The sequence below is a fragment of the Ixodes scapularis genome, unplaced genomic scaffold (genome assembly GCF_016920785.2).
Source record: "Ixodes scapularis isolate PalLabHiFi unplaced genomic scaffold, ASM1692078v2 PGA_scaffold4__175_contigs__length_147842914, whole genome shotgun sequence".
Lineage (NCBI taxonomy): Eukaryota > Metazoa > Arthropoda > Arachnida > Ixodida > Ixodidae > Ixodes > Ixodes scapularis.
Window position 1 is genome coordinate 34,124,159 of NW_024609879.1, and position 24,449 is coordinate 34,148,607.

Genomic DNA, 24,449 nt, shown 5'->3' on the forward strand with positions numbered 1-24,449 from the left:
TGTCCCTCAACGTTAACAAATGTAAACACATGCGCTTCTCTCGTTCCACCTTCCAAACTTCCTCTACTCTTACTCTTAATGATGTTCCTCTACAACAAACTGACACGTACAAGTATATTGGTGTTCTTCTAACAAAAAATGAAAGCCGTTTACAAATCCCTGTAACGCCGAATTGGAGCGCAGCTCTTGAGGAGGAGTAGGGGAGGGTACTGAGGGGGGTCACGTCACCTGCGGGTAGTCACGCGACCCCGGGGGGTCACGTGATCTTGGGGGAGGGGGGGGCCACGTGACCTGGGGGGGGGGGGAGTCACGTGACCTCGGGGGGGGGGGGGGGGGGTCACGTGACCTCGGGAGGGGGTCACGTGACCTCGGGGGGGAGGGTCACGTGACCTCGGAGGGAGGGTCACGTGACCTCGGCCCCGAGGTCACGTGACCCCCCCCCCGGTTACGCCGACGCCGACGCCGACGCCGACGCCGCTTAGGCTGGAAACGGGCCCCTAAGAGCTGCGCTCTAAAAACTTCTCTTGGGACAGCCATACTAATTCGGTGGTGTCTGCTGCTAACCGAAGCCTAGGTTACCTCCGTCGCAACTTCAGATCTGTCCCAAGTAACCTAAAGCGACTCCTTTACATTTCCTTAGTACGATCAAAATTAGAGTATTCATCTTCCATTTGGCAGACTCACCTTTCTTCACTAACAGACAGTATTGAGGCTGTCCAAAACCGTGCTGCCCGGTTCATTGCATCTGACTACTCACGTTTTTCTAGTGTTACTCGAATGAAATCTGACCTTTCTCTTCCCTTACTTGCTACCCGACGGAAAATGTTTCGTCTGTGCCTATTGCATAAAGTCTATTATTCCCCTCTACTACATCAGACTCTTCTCACTCCGCCAACCTATTCATCCTCTAGACTAGATCATCCTAAAAAAATAGCCCGGCCACGATGTTTTTCCACAGCTCATCAAAACGCCCTTCTCCCCGACGCAATTGTAAACTGGAATGGCCTTCCCGGTGACATCGCAGCCATCAAGGATTCCGCCGCATTTCGCGAAGTGATTCATCAATGTTGTATTACCCACTCCCCTCTCTAACGCCTCACGGCCTTGAGGGTATTGTAAATAAATAAATAAATAAATAAATATAGATTATGTGTATTTGTTACTTAATTAGCTACGTTAAATAGCTCTAGCATTGCGGGGTACCTATTTCACGTCCACGAATAGACCAGTTTTACGAAACTGTCATCTTTTGGAAAACACCGCCCATCTTCTCATTCATCCGGTGGCGCTGCAACTCTTGTGCAGACTGGAATGAGATGTGCCCATATTCCCCTTGATACGCCCCTCAAACCTGTGGCAGTACGAGTTCTTAGAGACCGTCTCATTACAGCTGTTTCACTGTCCATTACATCATACACTGCCTTTTATATCCATGACCTCCAAGAATCTTTTACTCACTTTCCACAACTTTTTAATCCGACCATTTTAATGCTCAGCACACCATGTAGGTCAGGGTACAAGTTGATTTCCGGGAGAAAATCAGTTTAATGAGCGGCTTTTATTGTCTTTAAATTTAGGTCTTTTAAATACCAAAGCCACTACTTTTTAGGCTGCGTACAACTCTTTCACCTGAATTGATTTGAACATTTTACTGCCACCATAGCTCCCTTGCTTGAAGGTTTTAGAGAATCCATTCGTGCGTGATTACTTTTCAGTTCTTTTAGAGAGTCTGGTTGAGGTTTTTCACAGTTCAGAGACGAATGTCCAACACTTCAGAGACGTATAGAAGAAGATGAGGAAGCCAGCAGGGCATTCAGAAACGTATCAGAGAAGAAGAAAAAGCCAGCTGGGCATAAGATGCGTTTTTCCCATCGTCAGAGAGCCGACAGGACAAGTGTCACCCATCATGTCTTCGATCGACAATGTACTCAAGCTGCTCGGTTACAAGCTCGACCGCAAGCTGGAAAGCATCAAGGCCCACGTTCGCGAAGACCGCCGCCCCACTAACACCGGTTCCAACTTTCGGAGTTCCACCACGGGGGTGCTGGACTCCCTGCGTGTTCGGATATTCGGCCGGATCGTCTGAGTGTTAGGCAAGTAGGGAGCCCTCACCAGGCGCTTGAGTCTGGCCTGCTAGAAGTCATTAGCTCATGAACGCCTCGCGAAGACCTCTGTCGCGAAGTCTGCTGCTAGGCCTGATGCTCTCACTCACACTCTTCATGATTTCGTCATCATCGTCATCATTCCCACGATTAATTTGTATTATACCATTTTATTGTCAATAGAAGTGACACCGCTCTCCTACAAGGTTTGTGTGATTTCCTTTCTGCTTCCCTCCTGCTCTCGCTAGATAAAATAAATATATAATATCATATCACATCATATGTCTAGGTGGAAACTATACAAATCAGACTGAAGGTGTGCCTTGTATAGCTGCTACGCCTGATACTTCACACTGGCCATTCTGTCCCCTAACGAGGCTACAACATATGTTATTGAGCAAATCATCAATGCTGCTGCGCATTATATCCCACGTAGTTCAGGAAATTTATCAAAAACTCGCAAGCCATTGTGGAACAAAGATTGTTCAACCAGCTTTACGAGACCAAATAGAGCGTGGGATGTTTTCCATAGGTACCCAGTTGTGGAAGAAAAAAGATTGAATTTAACAGACGAAAAGCGCGAGCACGCTGGAAAAGAAACCCAGCAAAGAAAACATGCCGGTTAACATATATTTACTCTATAAGTAGCTTTGTTACGGCTAACGACGTTTGGGATGGTGTACGGAAAATGAAAGGCGAATGTTTGTCATCTCGGTATTTAATGTGCCTCTGGGGTCTGTGAAAGCTGTCGCTAATGGTATTGCTCAGCATTTTCATTGTTTGTGTAGCCCTGATGTTATTATCGAATTTAAACAGTCAAAATCTCGCGCAACTTGCTCTATTACATTTTGCTTTTTGGTTGGGGAGACGGGGGGTTGCTAATTCAAGGCCATATAATGAGCCCTTCACAAGGGGCGCACTAGAACAAGCTCTTGGTGTAAATAAGATGTCTGCGCTTGGGCCAGGCACACTGCTCTATGCTATGCTTCGAAAGTTGTCACATCCCTCTCTCACAAGCCTCCTCCTTTTTTTTCAGCGCTGTGGGAAAAGCATGCTTCCCTCAGGCATGGAAGCGGGCTCCCATTATACCGCTTCTGAAACATGGCAAAGACGCTGCACTCCCTTCCAATTACCGACCCACTGCACTCAGTAGCTGCCTGGGTAAAATATACCAGAGACCCAAAAACAGACGGGTAATGTACATTTTGAGAAAAAGAAAATCTCTTTACAAATAATCAGTGCGGCTTTCGCCGCGGACGTTCTGCAGTGAATCACTGCGTCCTCCAGGAAACAAGGAGCGGCGAAGCATTCGTACACAAATACCACTTCGTCTTTGCTTTCTTAGACTGAGAAAAAAACATACGACGCCACATGGAGGTTTGGAATACTTAAAGACCTTTAGAGCTATTGTATACGGGGCCGAATTGTGAAGTGTATAGGATACTTTTTGACGGACAGTGCATTCCAGGTTTGATTCGGCTCTACTTTGTCAGACTCATATTAGTTCAAGAAATTGGAGTTCTTCGGGGGGGGGGGGGGGGGGGGGGGGTGTCTTGGGCGTCACCTTGTTTGCGGTCAAGATGAATTCGCGGCCAGAATTTCCCTCTTTTCATCTCAAACTCACTTTAGGGAGACTATCTTCAGATCTTGTGTTCGTCTTGAAAATGTTTTACCTGTGAACGCAAGCTTAATATCTTGATATGTAAAATAAAACATAAAATATAAAGTCAACTCCTAAAAGATTGAATGAATTAATATATGAAATACCTAAGGTTAAATAAGTAAAATGAAAGCATAAAATAAAAGACTGATAATCCTATTGAGCGGTCCCAGCAACCTCACTGCTTTATATATCTTAATGGGATAAACTATTTAAATTTTTTCTCCTAAAATTTAAAGTCAGAGTACCTTTACATAATAAAAAAAAAAGAAAAATCCAAAACAGCTTTGAAATAGTCATCTTCAAACTTAGATTTCCACGTCGCTTATACCTCTATATATGTATATATATAAAAGGGGACACTGCCGCCCAGGTTCATAAAAGTAAAAACAAAATTAAAAGATAGGAGAAAGGGAGGGATCTTTTAAACGCACCTACAGCTAATTTAAAATACAACCTGAGCTTTCAATCGCAACATCCTTGCATTATGACATAAATACCTAACAGGAAATAAATCACTTAAGAAATACATAACTGCGTAAATATTAATATGCCACTATTTTCTCCTCTGACCCTCCTAAGTAATAAAAAATATAATAGTTGAATACAAGTAAATTCTTCACCACATATCATAGGAAAGCGATAATACACTAAATAATAATTTATACTTAATATTCCCCTTTTAAGAACAAACATCGCGAACCCAAGCCTCTGTCGCCGCCGTCCATCAGCTAGGAGAAACAAAGCCTCCTTTGCTTTCAAGCCACACCTAGTTACAGATACATACAAATAATTTCCTTTTTATAAGTTAACGCCCGCATTGATTCTTTTCAGGTGTATTCCAATAGCTGTGGCTTTGTAGTATCACCTGCTCTTCTATGCGGATTGACTCTTCAATCAAAATTTTTTGGTTGGTTATATTAGGCCCTATTTTTTTTTAATTTGTTTAAACCTGGTGTACCGTGGGGTAGTGCAGGTAGCGAGACACATTTTATTTTTATTCATTATAGCTCTCACTTAGAAAAATGAAAAATGTGAACGCAAGCTTGGTTAGTTCTAAACAAACTTGGTACTTGGGCAGACAAAAATGGTTTTAGATATTCTCCAAATAAAACAGTTTGTTCGCCATTTTTTTGCGACGTGGGCTGCTTTTGAATCAAGACCTCAAACTAAAAGCTATGCTGTTTTTTTTTTAAGTTAGCACTAATTTCTGCGCATGATCTTTGACAGCTAGGAAGCTTACTTTTATTTCGCACTTAAAATGTAAAAGGAAAACTGCCTTTAAAGTATGAACTCCTTAAACATCTCGGCCCACAAGACTTGGGGATCAGATAGAGGATGTGTCCTGCGCCTTTACGATTTCCTTGTGCGATTCCCTCTCGACTATGGTGCTTAGTGTACGAATCAGCGCGACAATCAGTCCTGAAGATGTCGGAACCAGTGCACAATCTTGGTTTACGACTCGCCAGGGGTGCTTTCCGTACATCCCCAGTTCTGAGTTTATACGCCGATTCCAATGAGGTGAGTTTGGGTAAAAGAGGGCAATATCTAAGTATAATATTTCAATTTGATATATCCTCTGGGGAGAAGATCCACCACGGGATTATTGTTTCCATCGTTGATAATTTATGGATTTCTTCTGGTCTTGATGAAAAACTGCGGCATAATATCCCTGAATTGTTTAAATGTCATATGCATTTTCACCCTGTTATTTTACTAGGAGCTGACTCTCTTACCCCAAATAAATGTGTACTCAGTTTTATTTCTAGCGCTGGCTTTTTAAAGCAGCTTTTATACCCATTACAATGAGAGGTGACATCGTATGTCTTATTACAATCAGATGTGACACCAGAATGTGAATTAACAACCGAGTTCGGCGCACTTTGGCCTAAGTAGTATTTAAAGCCATAAAGTCTAAAATCATATATATGATCTCACGATCTCTTATATTTGCCTTTAATAACGCAGTGTTTGACATGGAACAGAGTTGCCGTTCCAAAAACACTCGAATCCCGAGGAATATTTCTTACCAAGACATTGATAAGGGCAGTTTTGTCGGTTGCACTTAGAGTTTCTTTAGCTGCAGCAGTTAGTGCCCTTATCCGTTGAATTTAAGTGGCGGCCGTACGCAAAACCCCACATGATCGCGGCGAGTGTGTGATAGCTTCGAGGCGTAAAAAAATGCTCCCCATCACAGTAGCCCCCCGTTCAGGTCATCAGAGAAAGACGAGCTAACGCTCCATTTCTCTCTCGTTGTATCCCTTCGCTTCCTCCCCTTCGCTGCCCCCGTTTCAGGGTTCTCGGAGGTTCTTCATTGCGTCTAGAGGGAGCTAGTTCAGCTCTACCGCCCCCTTCTTCCCACGACATAACCATTGCTTACAGCTATCGCTCCATGAAGTGGGAATGGCAAACGCGCCGCGCTGAGAAGAGCAGACGGAGGGCCGCAGCGGTACAATAACAGCAAAGGGTGCAGGGATCGCGCAAGAAAGGCAGCGCGTGCCTTTGACGTATTTTCTAAAGCAGATCTCTCACAACTATCCTACTGGGTGTGACAAGTATGTAGCGCCCCCTCCAGTCCACCCGTCTCTGGCCGCCAGGCTCGGCGGGCAACATTGGTCAGCGCGCCAATAAACACCGTGGCGCGCACGCCGCCCCGGTCAGTCATCGTTCACACTAACAACCAGGCTGCGAGTCGTCTCTTTTCGGCGGCTGCTTCGGTCTCCTTCGTCCATCTTCTCGAAGAATCATGACACTGGCGACGAGGAACCGTGGCACTGGAGGCGAACAACGTGCACGGTTCGGCCCATGCCGCCGAGAGAGTCGGAACACCGCCCTTCGCTCCTGTTGCCATGCCGCTGTACGGAAGGCTCGAGTCGTTCGAGGGAGATGGGTCCGCCTGGCCAGTCTACGAAGAACAGGTCCACGTGCTCTTCCGGGCAAACGACACGCCCGAGGCGAAACAACGGGACATCTTCTTGGCCAGCTGCGGGACCCGCGTCTTCAGCCTCCTGCTCGACCTCCTCAGGCTGGCACACCGCACGTGAAAACGCTGGGTGAGCTGCTCGCCACGCTGCGCTTGCACTTCAGCCCGGCACCGTCCACGCTTATGGAGCGGTTCCGCATCAACAACCGGAGCCGCCGGGACGGGGAGACCCTCGGTCAGTTCGTCGCTGCGCTACGAGGGTTAACGAGCACCTGCGCCTTCGGCGACCAGTTGGACTCGCTACTCCGAGACCGTTTCGTCTGCGGCATCAACAACGCCGCCATGCAGACACGACTCCTGGAGCTTCCCAACCCCTCGCTAGACGACGCAGCGAAAGCAGCGCAGGCGATGGAAGCCGAAGCAAAGGACGCTAGCGAGATTGCGCGTGCGGCCGACTCCCCTTTGACGGAAACAGCGGAAGCGGTGGTGAACAAGATGGCGGCAAGGAGTGGTGCCTGCAGCCGCTGCGGTGCTGCCCACTCCCCTTCACAGTGCCGGTTCGCCCAAGCACTATGATTCATGTGCGAAAGAATTGGTCACCTCGCACGTGTCTGCCAAGGGGGGAGGACGAGCGGCGGTCAGCAGCTGCAGCAGCCTGGTTCAAGCCCGGGTTCCACACAAGCCCGGGGCTAGGGTGACCGTCGTGGCCAGGGTGGCCGTCGCAAGAGAACGCGTCGGGGACGAGCGGCACCAGGCCCGGGTCCTTCTTCAGCCGGGGTCCACGTCGTAGCCGAGGAGCCGTAGATTTTCGACGTGTGGCACACCAATAAAATTTCATCATCTGTGCCACCTTACTTGGTGTCTGTCAAAGTCTGTGGCTACCCCATCACCATGGAGCTGGACACAGGGGCCAGCCTGTTGGTCATGGCCGGGAAGCTGTTCAAGCGGACCTTCCCTGGCGTGTCCATCGAGGGTTCGGACGTCATACTGCGCATCTACTCCGGGCAGCTTTTCCAGGTCCAGGGTCGGGCCCAGGTCAGCTTTCGCCTTGGCGACAGGGAGGCAATCCTTCCCCTTTATTTAACCAAGGGGTCGTCGCCAACGCTACTGGGCCGGAACTGGATTCACGCGCTGGGTGTTCGACTGCCGAAGTACTAGGAAGCTGCACTGCACGTGTCAAAAGGCGTCCCGAGCCTCCTGACCGACTTCCAGTTCCTGTTCCAGCCGGAGGTGGGCACGCTCGCCGGCACGACGGTCGGCATCCACGTGCCGGAGGGAGCCCGGCCTCGGTTATTCAAGCCGCGTCCGCTGCCGTTCGCCCGGAAGGACGGGGTCACCCAGGAGCTGCAACGGCTTCAGCGAGAGGGGATCCTGGTGCCCGTCAAGACTTCGGAGTGGGCCGCTCCAATTGTCTCAGTCCTCAAGCGAGACGGCAGTGTCAGGGTCTGCGGGGACTTCAAGATCCCAATCAACCCCGTCGCTACTGTCCAGAAGTACCCGCTGCCTAGGATAGAAAATCTATGGTCGGCTTTGTCCGGGGGAGAGAAGTTTTCCAAGCTCGACATTCGAGATGTCAACCAACAGCTGGTGCTCCAGGATGTCACCCGGAAGTACGTCACCATTTCGACTACCATGGGACTCTTCCAGTACACACGCCTACCGTTCGGCATGGCCTCAGACCCAGCTATCTTACAGAGGAAGATGGACAACCTCTTCAGAGGCATGAGGCACGTGGCTGTGTTTGGACGACATCCTAGTTACCGGTACAGACGACGGGGACCACCTGCAGAACCTGTGAAAAGTCCTGACACGATTGCAGGGCGCCGGTCTCAAGCTGAGGCTGGACAAGTGCGTGTTCCTGACCCCCAGTGTGGAGTACCTGGGACACATCATCTCCCAGGCAGGGCTGGCCCTGGCACCCCGCAAGATTGAGGCCTTGCTCAAGGCGCCGAAGCCCAAGAACAAGAAAGAGCTTCAGAGCTACCTCGGCCTCATCAACTTCTGCAGGAGGTTCCTGCCCAACCTGTCGACGCATCTGGAGCCGCTGCATTGTCTGCTTTGTGATGGTCAGCAGTGGGCCTGGATGAAGGAGCAGGACTTGGGCTTCCAGCATAGCAAGGAGTTGGTCGTCAAGGCTCCAATACCAGTACACTTCGATCCGGCCAAGCCTGTAGTCCTCAACGTTGATGCGTCACCGTACGGGGTAGGAGCCGTCCTGTCGCACCGGGGTCAGGATAGTCAGGAACGCCCTGTGGCGTTTGCTTCTCGTCGGCTTCACGCGGCAGAGCAGCGCTACAGCCAGCTCGACAAGGAAGGCCTGGCGCTCATATTCGGTATCGAGCGCTTCCACCAGTACCTGTGTGGCTGGAAATTCCAGGCCGCCACGGACCACAAGCCACTGCTGGGGCTGCTGGGGCCTGACAAGGCAGTTCTAGTGCAAGCCTCACCTCGTGTGTTACGCTGGGCCTTAACGCTGGCGGCCTACAGCTACAAGCTGGCCTATCGCCCAGGGAAGGACCTCGGACCTGCCGATGCCCTTTGCCGCCTGCCCCTGCCGGAGGTGCCTGCTGCCGTTTCAGAGCCTGCTGAAGTTTTCCTTCTGGAGCGGGCCTAACCGGGGGTACTCACCAAGACTGCGGTGGCGCAGGCTACCAACCGGGACCCGTTCCGGTCACAGGTGGTCAAGGATGTTTCCCGAGGGGAGGAGCTACGTCACCAGACCTACCGCCACAAAGCCGCCGAGCTGAACTTGGAGCAGGGCTGCGTGGTGTGGGGTTCCAGGGTTGTTATTCCACAAAGTCGACGGGCCAAGATCCGGCAGTTGCTGCTAGCGGGGCGCCCTGGCGTGGAAAAGACCAAGATGGTGGCACGGTCGCACGTTTGGTGGCCTGGCCTGGACCAGGACACCGCGCACCAGGTGCAATGCTGCCAGGTCTGCCAGGAGAATCAGCGAGCTCGATCAAAATGGAGATCACCCCCTGGCCGTTCCGATTGAGGCCCTGGTCCCGCTTGCACGTGGATCTTGGGGGACCCTTCAAGGGCTACTACTTCCTGGTGGGAGTGGACGCATTCTCAAAGTGGGTGGAGGCACTGCCAGTCACCACTCCATCAGCAAGCGCGGTCATTGCGGCGCTGCGGCAAGCCTTCGCGGCGCAGGGATTGCCCGACATTATTGTGTTCGACAATGGTCCCGCTTTCGCCAGCGCCGAGTACTGGCTGCAGAAGAAGGGGTTCCGCCGGATGCTGGTTCCGCCGTTCCACCCTGCTTGCAATGGTGCAGCCGAGCGGGTGGTTCACACAATCAAGAACAAGCTCAAGAAGAGCCAGCCCGGGGATTTCCGGACGCAGGTGGCCCAGGTACTGTAACAGTACCGGACCACTCCCCATGAGGTCACTGGCCGTGCCCCCTGCGAGCTTATGCTGGGCCGGATGGTCAAGACCCTTTGGACGTCTTGCATCAAAAAATCTGGTGTACGGCACTCCTGAAGAAGCTGAAGCAGAAGCTGGCTACTGACCAAGGGTGCCGTCCCTGACCTTTGCCGGAGCCGGGAGCTTCTGTCTACGCCTGGAACTTCCGTCCTGGCCCACCCTGGTCTGCCGTACATGTGGTTTCTCCAGCGAGCGCCTTGTCGCTACTCGTCGGCATGCCCGACGCGACCACCTGGTACCGGCACGCCGACCATGTCAGGCCTCCCTTCGGGACAGGGCTTGCACCCTCGGCCGTCGCTTCGGAAGACCAGTCCGCAGGGCGACCAACGACAGCACCCGTCTCGGCCAGTGGAGCGCCACCCACCACGGAGGCACCTGCGGCTCCACTGGATAGAGCGCGACCGGTTCAGGCAGCGGCCGGCGTTGCCACACCTGGCCCGTCGACACCAGTGACCAGGTGGTGTACACGGCAGCGAAAGCTGCCGTGTACTCCGCCTTGTCACTGGTCCCTACATCGAGGACTTCGCTGCTCCTACATCGAGGACTTCGCTGCTCCTACATCGGGGACCCCGCTGACGGCTACATTATTTGGGCTCCTGCTCACCAGGGGCTGGCTGAAAACGAGGCTGCTGACGCTGCCGCTCGCGTGCTCTCTCTCCGGGAAGCTTCCTCCCCCCCCCCCCCCCCCTCCGAAAAGGACGCTGATCCTAATCCGTTTTACACTTTCAAAGATTTCATGAGTTACTACCAATCTGGCCACAGCCTTTAACCCCGCCCGCGTAAAGGCCTTTCAAAGGCGGATGAGCGGCTCTTACTCCGCCTCTACACCAATATATTGCTGTGCCGGCAACCCAAAAACATTTTGATTCGTCTTTCACCGGCAGCTGCCCGCACTGTGGAGAGGTGTCTTTGGACATATATCACATGACGTGCACCCACCCTTCCAATTCCGCTATCCCCCCTCACCCAAGCCCAACTCGGAAGGACTCGGAGGCGACCCTGCTCGGCTGCTCTGACCTGCAGGCCCAACGAGGCTTGGTCGGGCGAGCCCGGGTGGCAGCCGACGCCACTGGGATTCATTCATTCATTCGTTCATTCATTCGTTTATTTTCTGTGCTCATGAACAGCTTGACGCCTTGGTAATGATGCACAACAAAATGTTCACAGGTTAGTTACAAAAGTCTTAAAAGCTCCGAAATTTGGGTTAAAAACTTCAATATCTGCTCCCCTGAGGGTTTTGTAGAAGTGTTGAATACGGGTCATGGGACTGGTTTGGATGATGTGATTAACATGGAAAGTTGGAGAAACTCGCAAAACTTGACTCGGAACGTGAATATTAATAGCAGATGTGACTTGTGGGCAATCAATAATCCATGAATATATTTATACTGGAAAACAAGATCGCGCTCACGCCGTCTGGAACTCAAAGTAGGGCATTTGCATCGTTCCAACAGTCTCGCATAAGAATAATAAACAGTACGACCAATGTAACGATCGTAAACCATTCGAAAAAAACACTTTTGAACATTTTCAATCATCTCTTGGCTCGTAGAACTAATACAATTCCAGACTACAGAGGAAAACACCCACTTCGTCCGGATTAACGAGAAATATAACCGTAGAACACAGGTTGATGTGGAGAATTCACGTGTGATTCTAGAAATTACTCCCAGATTACGCAAAAAGCCGTTTATAAGGTTGTTAACATGTACAGTAAAGTATAACGAAGAGTCCATGCATACACCAATATCACGCGTGCACTCGACTCTTCGCAGAGGATCATTGCCAATCTGGTAACAAAGGTTATTTTTTTCTATTTTTCTAGACAAAGACATAATAAAGGTTTTAGAAGGATTGAGCGTTAGCATGTTCTGACGACACCAATTGCACACACGCCTAACATCCTCCATAAGTTTTTCACAGTCTTCCAAGGATATGATCTGCCTAAACAACTTGGCATCATCTGCATATTGCAAGACGACCGAATTGCGAACAATCAAGCTCAAATCATTAATAAAAACATTGAAAACGATCGTCCCAATTAATGAGCCTTGCGGCACACCCGAAGAAACATAGGGCGGTTAGTGATGTCCAAGAACACGAACAAAATTGCGTCTATTAGACAAATAATCTAGAAACAGGGAACAAAGGGAGGTACTCACGCCGTAGGATTCTAGTTTGTGTGCAAGGATTGAATGGTCTACTTGGTGAAAAGGCATAGAGAGATCAAAATATACAACGTCTACCTGTCCACGTGAAAACACAGTAGGCGAAACAGAATTTAAAAAAAGACAAGATTTGTCTCAACAGACTTTCCACGCATGAAGCCATGTTGTGAAAGGCTTATCTTATTCTTAAAAAAGTTTGAAATGCACTCAAATAAAACAATTTCATAGACCTTAGGAAAGGAAGATACGTTGCTATCTTCCTTTCCTAAGGTCTATGAAATTGTTTTCATAGACCTTAGGTCTGTAATATATACGTCATCCGTTCTGCCATTCTTATGTACTGGCACAGTAATAGAGTGCTTCCACAGGGAAGGAAATGTAAGGCTCTGCAACGACAAGTTAAAAATATGCGTTAAGACGGGCGCAAAAATGTAGGAGCATTTTTGACAATGAAGCTTGGAATGCCGTCAAATGCAACTGATAACTTTGGCTTCAGTTTCCTGATAGCAAGTTCAATATCAGTAATTTCAAAAGATAGAAATGACAGGTGATCACTGGCATTATCACTGACGCCAGGCTCAGGGAGTCCAGTTTGGCCGCAAGAATAAACCGAAAAAAAATAACTCGCGAAAGCATTTGACACACCTTCAGGCTCAGACAGCATATCACCTAACGAGTCAGCTTTGTTTATTGGTGACGAAGTTGTAGTTGTGCGATCATTTACATATCGCCAGAAAAGCATTGCGTCACGATTTAAGCTGCGCTCTGCTGATTCATGGTGTAATATTTTAGCGCGCATTAACAATGTCTTTGCTCGCGCACGCGACTCAGATCCCGAACTATGGATTTCCAACTTGTATCTGAAGGGGCTGGCCCCTTCTCGGTCAGCTCTCATGTCAATAAATGTTTTCCACCACCACCAATTCGGCGTTACAGGCTGTTGTAAACGTCTTTCTTTTTTCATTTTTGGTTTAGCAACGTGGCTGGAAACTTAAAAACTATTTCGATTTATTTTTCTCTTCTGGAAGCAAGATTTTTTTTTCACAACTCTATGATTTTCGGGTTTTTAACAGATGAGAGTGATGCGAGTGCTCTTAGAGTATTAAGTAAGTCAGTGAAGACGACAGAGTGCACGCGGGTTGTTTTCACGATGTGGTCATTGGCAAGACGTAGATCGCATAGTTCTGACATTTAGAATGGTGGCTGCGGATGCAATTATAGGAGTGCATCAAAAACAGAGTCCAACCATGCCACATCCAATAGCTGTATGCTTCATCGTCCCAATGGTGCGGCAGGAGCAGCGCACAAATTATCAACTTTTAAGTTCAAAAACCTATTGTCTCATGCGCCTTGGAGGAGTGTCTTTCTTAGTTTGTTTGGTCAGTGAGTAGTAACAGAAAATGAGGTTTCAATCCCATGGGGCTACAGTTTGCGAGATAGGGGTTACTGCAATTGCACCAGTCAGTACAATATAATCTACAGTGCGCGCCTTTCTCATGCTGAACGAAGGTCAAACAGTGGGCTTGTTTACAAATGCGTTTGTATCTTGCTTGTGCTCCAACATCTTGGCAAGGGTGTAGGGGAACTGAACGAATCGTGTGTAAATACATGAGTCCTATCGCAGAATTCCGTCCCTCCAGCGGCCATTCATTTGTTCCTGAATGGAGGCTACCGAAAAGCGATGTGCGGAAGGCACCAGTCAAGTGACGCAGCCTTTCGTGATAGACAGGATCAAGCATATTAGAGCTGACGGCCTCGCCGATTCACAAATAATACTCTCATAATCCAAAAACGAGCTAATCAGTAATCTATTGATTCCGTGAACGCAGAGTTGGTCAGAGCCCCGAGATGTGTGAGAAAGCACTTTCAGAGTGTTCAGTGCTTTTTGGCATTTTCTTTTATATCATTAATATGAGAAAGAAAATAAAATTGGTGGTCGAAAATACATTTTAGGAATTTGTGTTCTTGTTTTGTTGGAATTCGGGTAAAGTGCATGGTGACTTAGGGGACCAGCTAAGGGTCCCTCCCCGTAGGCGAGAGACGCAAACACACACAATTGTTTTCAGGAAACTTTTTTAACCCATATTGATCTTCGCACGTTAGTAAATTGTTTACCGTTAGTTGAATCCTACGTTTATACAAAGTAGGGTTGCAAGAGGAGACATATCTTTGGAGGTAATCAGCATAAAGGAAATAGTGAGCAGACGATGGGATGAACCAAGATATCGAGTTCGTTTTTACCTTAAAAATGTGACACTCAAGATGCCTGCCTGAGGGACTCTCTTTTCTTGGCAGAACCCTTTAGAGTAGGCTGTGCCCAAACTCTCACGGAAGATATGCGTCGCCAGAGAGCCTAAAAAAAAAACTATTATCCCGCCACGAATTGCAAAGCTATACAAATTCTGAAGGAGACCATGCCGCCATGCAGTGTCGTAAGCATCCGCGAAATTGAAAGAGAGAGACAAGCAGTACTGCCCACGTACAAAGGCCTCGCCAAAAGTAGTCTTAAACGAATCAGGTGGTCTAAAGTATATCAAGACCGCCGGAAACCCCATTCGTAATTATAAAGAAGGTTTTTTTTTTTTTTTTTAACAAAACATGTCTCTTGGTGACAATCCCTTCCAAAGCTTTACTGAGACAAATTGTTAGCGTAATCTGGCGGTAGCTGTATGCACATGATGCATCTTCTGCCTTTGGCAACGGAATAGTGGATGCCACTCTGCACGATGACGGGAATGTCCTTTCCTGTCAAATGTGATTTAACAGGAACAGGACTAAATCGAGCGTACAGAGGTAAAGGTGGGTAAGCACTTGATAATGGATTACGTCTCGTCCAGCAGCGGTAGGCTTTACTTCGCGTAGCACCTGCTTCAGCTCATTCAGAGTAAGATTTTCGTAAGCTTCCCGGGTAGCGCCGGATGTCCGAGTAGATTGCCGCTCTGCTTGAGCCTTGTGTTTCAAGAAAGCCGCTAAGGTATTCGGGGAGCTCGATACGCGATGAGAGTGTTCCTCGAGATTCGCCTGCTGTTAGAAGCTCTTGGGACACAGTCCATCTTCAGAAAGAAGCACTACTAAAAACGCGCGCTAGTACCCCCTGACTTTATTATTTTTTTCCTATATCTTTGCTGGTCGGAGTACCGCTAATAGAAGACGCATATCCTTGAAACCTCTGGCACTTTGCGCGGGAACGAATTGCACAAGCCTTCATTATTTTGAAACTGATTACGTTGGCCACTGTCGAATAGTGCAAAAGATTGCCCCATGATCTGTTCCGCATTTTTCTTGAATCTTCACAGTCGGCATTCCATAGTTTAGAACGACCGTGTAGATGTAGTGACGTCATTGAGATAACATAGGAGCATGAAGTAAGTGATTGTTAAACAGATTGGTAACTTCGTCAACATACAATTTGTTAAATGATGTGCAAGTAAGCTGGCTCACCTGGCTGAAAATAGGACAGTTGGCATCCTCGTGCTTCAACAAGAGAGTTTCTGTGGGCACTGTGAGAGTTAGATTTACTTGGTTTAAACTTATCGGGAAATAATCGCTCCCTTAGCGGTTAGAATTGACAGCCCAAGACAGGAGAGGAAATAATGTTGGGCTGCTAAGGGAGAGATCGATGGACGTAAAGGATCGACTTATGGAAGTAGTAGATGTTGGCTCTATTTTGTTTAGCAAGCATAAATCTATGAATGAAAAAAAAAAAGTTCTATCATTGAGGCACGCGTGTCTCGTCTTTTACTTTCTCAAGTAGGGTTATGATCATTGACATCGCCAAGGATTAGGGCTGATTGGGGACTTTGCTCATAAAGAGATTCAAGCTTTTCGCGATATAGAGGGTAGGTTGGAGGAACATGGAGATAACGGGCGGTTATCAATTAATCAGAAAGGACAGGAACTGCCGCCGCGTTTAATGTTGTATTTAAAAGAAACTCAACACATGGAGTAGGCCACTGGACAACTAAGATACACCACCAGAGGTGTGGAAAAAAATAGGATCTCTAAGAAAAACCTGAAAATGCATTAGGATGCTAGAATGACTGACGTTCAAATATGTTTCCTTGAGACAAAAGCCTCATGGTTAGTGAAGGCCTAAAAGTGAGCATACATTGTCACAGTTACAAAACACCCACGACAGTTCTATTGAAGGAATACGTCTGCCATCATATATGAGATAAAATTAAAAGCCCATGTTTAGACCTTCAATTCAATTTTTATCCGCGGTGCATTTTAAGTTTCCTTTGGCCTACTATTGTTAACCCCACAGACCGGAGATAAAAAAAAAAATCCGTACTTAATTGAGACCTTTACTCATGAGACATAAGCCTACACTCGTATATCGGTTCAGCTGGTGCTGCCACAGGCTAGCCCTTAGACGCCTGCGCATCCGACGGCTGACCAGGATTACGAGGCAGGCAGCCAAAGCTGCGAAGGGGTAATCCCCGACCTCGAGGAGGCTGGATTTTCGGGAAGGACAGGGGTTGCACACCCCTGCGCTTGAATGAATCCTAAAGAACCAGGATCGATATCTCACTCTGTGGGCGGAGTGGCTTGTCCCACTTTAGATGAGGGGGCGGGGGCTAGCAGGGGTGGCACAGGTCGTGTGTTGACGTCCCTGTTCCAGTTAGCACCGCTGACCGCGCAAGTCCCTTTCATGCGACATCAGCAAATGAACCTTTTGATGGGAAAAAGTATCGTTTCCTAGCTTTCAGATACGAGATGGTTTCTTTGACCTTCAAAAAAAAAAAATCCTTATCCTGCTTACAGAGGGGGCAGAAACGGGAATATCATGGGGGAGCTCCACGACAGTTCACACATGTTACTACCGCAGTTGTTGGTAGGGTGGTCGGTGCTTACATATTTAGGAGAAATGGCTTTTCCTCTGCAGGTGAGTTACACATGTCCAAAGCTTTGGCAGCGGAAACAACGCCTTGGATTGGGGATCAACGGACGGACCTTGCAGTTTCGGTACCACGCCTTTACTGCTACGGGAAGGGTTGTCGATGGAAGGTTAAGACAGACTGTTTTTTGTTTCGTTCCTCAACATCGCGACGGAAGATGATACGTCGTACAGCAGCGATCCCTTGAAATTTGTCCTTCAAGGATCTCGTTGGTGGAAATGCCAAAAAGATCATCTTCGGAGATGGCGCTCTTTGTGCAGTTCAGTGCGCGGTGTGGAGTCACGGATGTTTTGTAGTCCCTTTCTTGGTTGACTTCCAGAAGTGCTGTGCTCTACGCTGCGGTGGTGACTTCCAGAAGAAGGTCTTCAGCTGAAGGTTTATTTGCTTCTGAATCATATTCCGATAAAAGTATGGTTATTCCAATTAAAAATTGGGAAGTTTCGTAAGTGGTTGGTCCTCATTTTCAGTGTGAATTATTAGAAACTCAGGAAAGGAAACAGCTTGTAGGGTTACGTTTTTGTTCGTTGTGTCTTCGATCGAACCCCTTTCCGGGCGCCAATAAGGTAGTATTTAGCTTTGGCACCCATATGAATTAGAAAAGGAATTTCGGCTCCTGCGGTGTGTCGCGCGCCATCGAGCCCATTTGAGGGAACAGTCGAGAGACCATAACAAAAAGGGCTTTGATGAAACTGTAGATATGTTACCCTTTGTCCAGGTGCGCTACCCAAGCAGAAATATCTATCGCCGCACAAGGTTGGACCATACCGCCAAAGAAGGTGCAAAAAGTATAAGAAAAGTAGGAGAGCAGAATGTTAAGAAAGGATAGTAGTAAAAGAAAAGAGGGTATATTAAGAATAAAGGCGACTGCCTGGATCATCCTCGTCGGTCCTTACCAGGACACCGGTCTACGGGAAGCGGCGGCCAATGTGGTGTTTTGCCTCGTCCGGGGAACCCATAATCGTCCACACTTAGCCTGACCTCCACTCAATTACCAGGGTGCCCTTTCACCCGGACACGGGAAAGTCACGCATAGAAAGACGTGGACGGGCTAACCCGTATGGCTCGGGGTCCGTCGTGGTGCCACTCACTAAACAACTACATTAAGAGGTGCCCTCCTCGGAGTATTTTTGTAGGGGGAGGAGGGATTTTAGTTCAAACCCATAAGACGAGGTCTGCGACCGGTAGTCTAAGTTTTCTGTAATCTTTCAACCGCAATTTTATTTACTTATTTATTTTCAGTGCCTACCAACGGCCGGAAGCCTAGGACGGTAGAGCACCAAGTCACACTACACAGGTGAAGGTGACAAAACAAATGAATTAAAAAAAAACGACCCGACGACAACGAACTATATCAGATTGCAAACGCTTCTCTTGAATGGTGTGATGTAATCATTAACAAAGTCAGGACACGTATCAAGATGATTAGAATAGTTCCACAAATCCTAAGCGGTTGATCATATTCACATATCAGTAGAGCTCGGAGAGGTCTTGTCTTGCGTGATACGTACGTGCAAATCGTTTTTGGAGACGCTCTAACGTCGCTGCAGCAGTGGCACTAAAGTTGTTCGTGACAACTGAAGCAAAGTCTAATTTAGACAAAATATCGCTTTCGTAAGAAAAAGAAAACATAAAGGCTCGCGAAACACAGAAATAAGGCGAGTAACCATGCCGAACGCTTTAAAAACGACATTCTGTCAGAACCACCAAAAATGCTAGAGCTTTGTACACATTGCAATTCTAGAGCTTTGTACATTTGAAGTTACTTCTGTCCAGTTTTATGAATGGCTGTCATTCACAAATTAGTTTCACACTTTTTACGACGGTTAACATTAAAAAAAAAGATACATCGAAATTAACGTTTGCACTCTTCGTCAAAGCTTTTCGGCGCGAATCTTCTGAGGTCAACCTTGCCATTCCCAGCGCTGCTCTGACGTGCTTTGACCAGAACGTGCTTTGACCAGAATTGCTTTGCACGCCTGGCTGAAACCTCGGCGCGCTGTGCCAGTAGGTTGAACGAAAATTCTCGCGCAAGTTAAGTTTCCAAGCATAATATGCTCTGGTAGGTTAAGGAACAAATTCTCGGCGGAGGTGTAAACACGACTGCACGGAGATTCTTGTGAGTGTAAACAAAAAATCAAACAGTCAAAGGTGAAAAGATAATAAGACAAGCTAGAAATCGAATTCAGTTGAAATATTTCTGAAGATTAGTTACTGTCAATTAGTCAAAACCAAACAGCTTAGACTTCCCAGCTTATATCTCTTGCTTCGCGTGTTCTGAAGTATGACACAATGTGCGTCAAGATTTTGCCAAGTCTTTTCTCAGACGGAAGAGGTGCCAGCTTCAGATGCTTACGTCGGTCAGTTTAGAGTAATCCCCGATTAATCCACGAATAACAAATGTACTTGCTGGGAAAATGGACAGAAGTGCATACCCACTTTGGTGTGCAAAATGTGTGCCATTTTTGGAGCACAGCGAAGTTTAGCCTCTAGATTATGAACCTAGCCACCGAGAGCTGCGCAAGGATAATCCTGATTGCTTTATTTGAGATAAAATGGGCTGATAGTATGGCTACATTAACTTTAGTCGAAACAAAGTAAAAATGTATAGCTAGTATTTCCTGCGTGTTCATTGGCGTGTTCATTGGCCCCGGGATTCTACGTAACTGCTAGGGAAATGATTTCCTTGGTGTTCCTTGTATTGTCCTGGTCCAAGCCGACCAGGGTAGACAGGCGGCTACCAACGTTTAAGGATTTCGTGGCGCTTCACTGTATTCACTGGCCCCAGGATTCCAGGGAACTGCCGGGGAGTGGCTTCGGGTGCAGTGAAGGGGGGTGCGGGGAGGGAGGGAGGGGAGGCGAGGCGGACCACCTCGGGTGCAGCGCTCCGGGGGGGTGCCGCTACGGGCCGGTGGGGGTGGGGGGGGGGGGGGGCGCGGTGGGCGACGAGCGGAGGGGGGGGGGGGGGGGGAGTTGCGGCGGGCGAGGGGGGGGATGGAGGCGGGCGACGAGCAGGGGGGGGGGGGGTGGGGGGGGGGGGAGGGTGTCGCCGCGGGCCACCGTGCCGAGTGCCGCTGACCCTAGTGACGCCACTGTTCGGGTGTCGTTTATTTTTGCAAGATTCAGCGCGCCAAAGAACGACGGGCAATTACCGTCGTTCATTATTTTTTGGCTGGAACTTGCTTTTCATCGCACCCTAAAGTACTCAATACCGCCACATTTACTTATAACATCAACTTAAAATGTGCTTTTACGCTGCGCTTAAATTTGACTCTGTCGCTATTATTACATAGCCAGTGACATAGCTTCGTCCACGAGTATCTGCGCTTAGACCTGGACCAGGACCCGTTTCCTCCTTTTCTTTTCAAAAATTATGCGTTTGTTGGCGTGACGCGACGCGCCCGTGCCGACAGTACATTTCAACCGCAAGCAGGGTCCGTAAAAAAGCACCATGTTTGATTTCACAAAAGCGCCAAAAACAAGAAACTGTTGCACTGGATGTGTAATTAGAAAAGAAAATAGAACACATTTCATCAGATTCCAGAGGCCGGTTTATTCCAGAACAAATTAACTAATCGCAAATCAGTCGGCGCTTCGAGAAAAATATTGTAAAAAACATGCTACTCAACTAAATCTGCACACCTTGCCGCGGCGTTGAACACGCGTGTTCAATTTTCCGTTCGCTCAGACCCCGCGCTCTTTCCAGACTGAAAAGAATGACCGGGCGCTTGAGTCAAATTGATCGTCCCAAACTTTAAATGAACAACAAAAATCAGTTTCGCATGATTCGTGATTGCAGCCTGGTGGTGCGTTTTATTCGCGAAAGCAAACTTGCCTCAGAAGCTTCAAGCAAAAAATGCTTTCTAAAACCGACATGTGCTAAGCCTTTAGTTTTTCGAATGAAACGGGACACGCGAAACTTCGCCACGAGAAAGGCTTAGGTGTTGGCTCGTATTTCTAAGTTCAAGAAGAGGCAAGACTGCTCTCGCTGCACCTACGTCAAAACTTCGCAGTTTGAGAAACTTATTTTTAGAATTTATTTAAAGTGGGAACGACCCATCTGACTCGCCTGACTCCGCCGACACAGGTGGAATGCGGTCTGCACAGACCGCACCACAAAGTTACGAAAGCCTTGGCCACGCGTGGCGTAAAGCAAAAGTATGTGCAGGTGGCGCTAGTGATCAAAAACATAAAAAAGAAATTATTGCACGGAAAATCGCATTTACGGATCAGCGATCGCATTAGTGTCACTGATGCGTACAATGTAAGGAATCGGAACAAAGTAAGGGATACCGCGAATGTAATATTTATTTACATTTTTATTTTCATCTCAAAATTAAGCAAGCCGGGTCTTAATCCGCATTCGGATAGGTTCCACGTGGACTCGTGCTTATCAGAATTTGTAAATACGAAATAGGCTTAGCTTAGGCGGTCAAAACATAGATCCAACGTTACTAGAACCACTCAGTTGGGAAAATGCCATAGAGACTGCTCTGAAAAAGTGGCCCCAATCTGTCCACCAGGAAAGAGCTAATGGCGAACAAAACGCCGCCATTTCTCCCGCAGCGGCCACTCGAGGAATTGTATGTTCCTTCTATTGTGGCTTCGATCGGCGATTTTGGTGCCGAAACAGATACAGCGGAAGAGGTTACAGGGGTGCCACTCCGGTCTCCCCAGCAGACGCGCCGCAAGTTTCTACCCAAGTTAAAATGCACCTAGGTCGGGACGCGCTACCTGAAAGGACCGCTGAGGCATGGTTGTGTGAAAACAATACTAATTGTTCCGCAAAACCTTGCAAACTAAAGGTTATAAAAACATCACGCGCCCTTCATTTTGTACTAAACTCTAACAAATTTCATGCAAAAAGAGTCTTTTCTGTTTGTTTTTACGCAAAAGCATGCTTTCTAAAAGCTCAAGGTGAACACAGTACAGACACATGATGAGGAGTGGCACTGTTGTCGCATTTAGCTCGATCTCGGTGGACGCCAGCGGCCCAGGTTTCGACGGCGAGTTTCCCAACTGAGTGTTCTAGTAACGTTGCATAGATCTAACCTGCCATCTATTACACAACAGAAAATATATAGCAATCATTTCTTTGTTCTATGACTCTTTACTCTCTCTTTCATCATAAATGCGAGCGAACGAGAGCTCTTGACAGTGTCAACATCGACCTCACATTGCTTTCGCTCGCACTGAGTGTGAAACGAAGTGTAGGACATGTAGGGCACGTTTCGGCGGTGCACGAGGTTGGCGTAACTTCTGCAGGGCTCCAATTTTGTCAAAGCTGGGGTGAGCACGTGCAAATTGGAGGCAACACAAAGCCTCGTGGAAGCGCTCTTGTTCTTAGTTTACTGAATGCTCTGATCGCGTGCGCTGAAAACAGCCTGTAGCTATGGCTCCAGAGAAAAATTGGGGGTGTGTTTTATGTTTATACAGCCTAGAATTAGGTCTACCTCAATGGCCGACGAGTCTCCTAGCTGTAGATTAAAAGTTTAGACAATGCAGTACAACCGATAGCGCGGGGTCTTAACGTGCATCACGCTGCAATGATACACGACAGCGCGCCGGTAGGATGTTCATCCACATCGAAACGGGCAGGGGTGCGAATAGACCGATCTCACCATCTATTTTGAGTACGCCGCCGCTGCCGCCATGCAGCGTGGGAGCTGTATTCTTTCTGCACGCGCGACAACCCTGCTGGAGGTCTGCGCGAGCAGAGCACGAGGTGGCATGAGCTGTTTCGTGAACTGGTGTCTGCTTCGATAATTTACAGTAATTTACAGTAATGGCGGCGTCACGCATGCGGGGAACGCTTGGTGGGATCGGCCTTTTGAACCCAGGATCCCTGGGTTCATTAGCGCGAGCTTTCGCTCCACGTGCTCCGATCCCGCTCCGAGTGTGCCGAGTGTGCTTTAGCCCACTCGGCCGCCGATCCCGCTCCGGAGAGAAACATGTCTTCTGTTTCGACACGCACAGCACGTTAGCAACTAGATTACACCGCTGTATGAACTGCGAGCTGTAGATTTGAAAGGTCCACGAAAGCAGAAAAAGCCATACTCGGTGTCAGGTTAAAAGTAAACGCTGGGGAGGGGGTCGTCTCCTCTCGAGTGTCGCTCTGCAAAAGTGGAAAGAGATGGGAGGAGCTGCTTGATCTCAAAACTGAAAGTCATGCTCAGCAAATCCCACGCGAAGCACAAAATGCACTTCTTCTTCGATTTGTGTATATGTTTATGAGGCAAAAAACGCAGTGCCTCTTCTTTTCTTATGCCCATTTAGCGACGCAGCCACGAATATTTTCCAAGGGGGGAGGGGGGGGGGGGGGGGGGGCGACCCTGAAAGCTTCTCCCACCTCCCCTCTATCTACATCACTGGTGTATTTTCGGCTGTATGTGATCTTGAATTTCTCAAAACAACCCGTTTTACTGAGCCGTTAAACACGACGTGTAATTCAGACCAAACCCCCCCCCCCCCCCAAAAAAAAAAAAAAAAAAAAGAAATCTAAAAAAACACGTCTATTTTTTTAGCAAAAAATAAAAAAAAAATAAAAACAAACATCCAATGAATGATGAAGCAGTTACATGTCTTTACAAATGAGAAATCAAGCTGAATTAAGATATTGAACACCGTATGTTTGAAGGACGAGATGGACGTAAGTTGATGTAGATTTCAATCAGCAAACAAAGGTTATCAAGCAACGTATAACAGGAGAAGAAGCTGGGAAATTATGTCTGCTCGCCTTCGATTCACTTCAAAGTTCGTACAGAGCACGATAACTGCGGTAATGTCCACAGCAGTGACACCGGCCCCAGAAATATGAACTGTGATAGAGTGGGGTCGAAACCGAAACTATTACGTCGTATTCAATCCTTGGCTTCGTGCCAATCCAAAGCCACAAGAGCTTCCGGATCCTTGTTCGCGCCGGAGAGGAGACAAAGACCCGTTTCTCGGAGTGCGTTGGTCGATCCGAGTTTAGGTAAGTTTTGCCGATTTCATATTCATATTCATAATGCATGCTAGAAGAATATCCAGATATGCTAGATCATCTTCCGAACAACGTAGCTCACGTTGCCACCGTAATGCGGATGATTTTTCACTTTTTTCTACGATTTGAGTCGAAAAAAGTGAAATCATCTTAGCACTGACCGGCGGCGGCGGCGCCGCTATCTTGAGAATCTTGTTGATCTCAAGATAGCGGCGACAACGGAGCACTGCAGAGACGCTGATTAGATCGTTTCTAAAGTACGCGTTGCTATCAGTGAACTGTTCTGT

The 24,449-nt window shown here is 48.0% G+C and overlaps 1 pseudogene; it reads left to right on the top strand.

Moving 5' to 3' along the window:
• The window catches only part of LOC120848307, a 60,743-nt pseudogene extending 39,852 nt beyond the window's left edge, over positions 1-20,891 (top strand).
• The last annotated feature ends 3,558 nt before the right edge of the window (positions 20,892-24,449 follow it).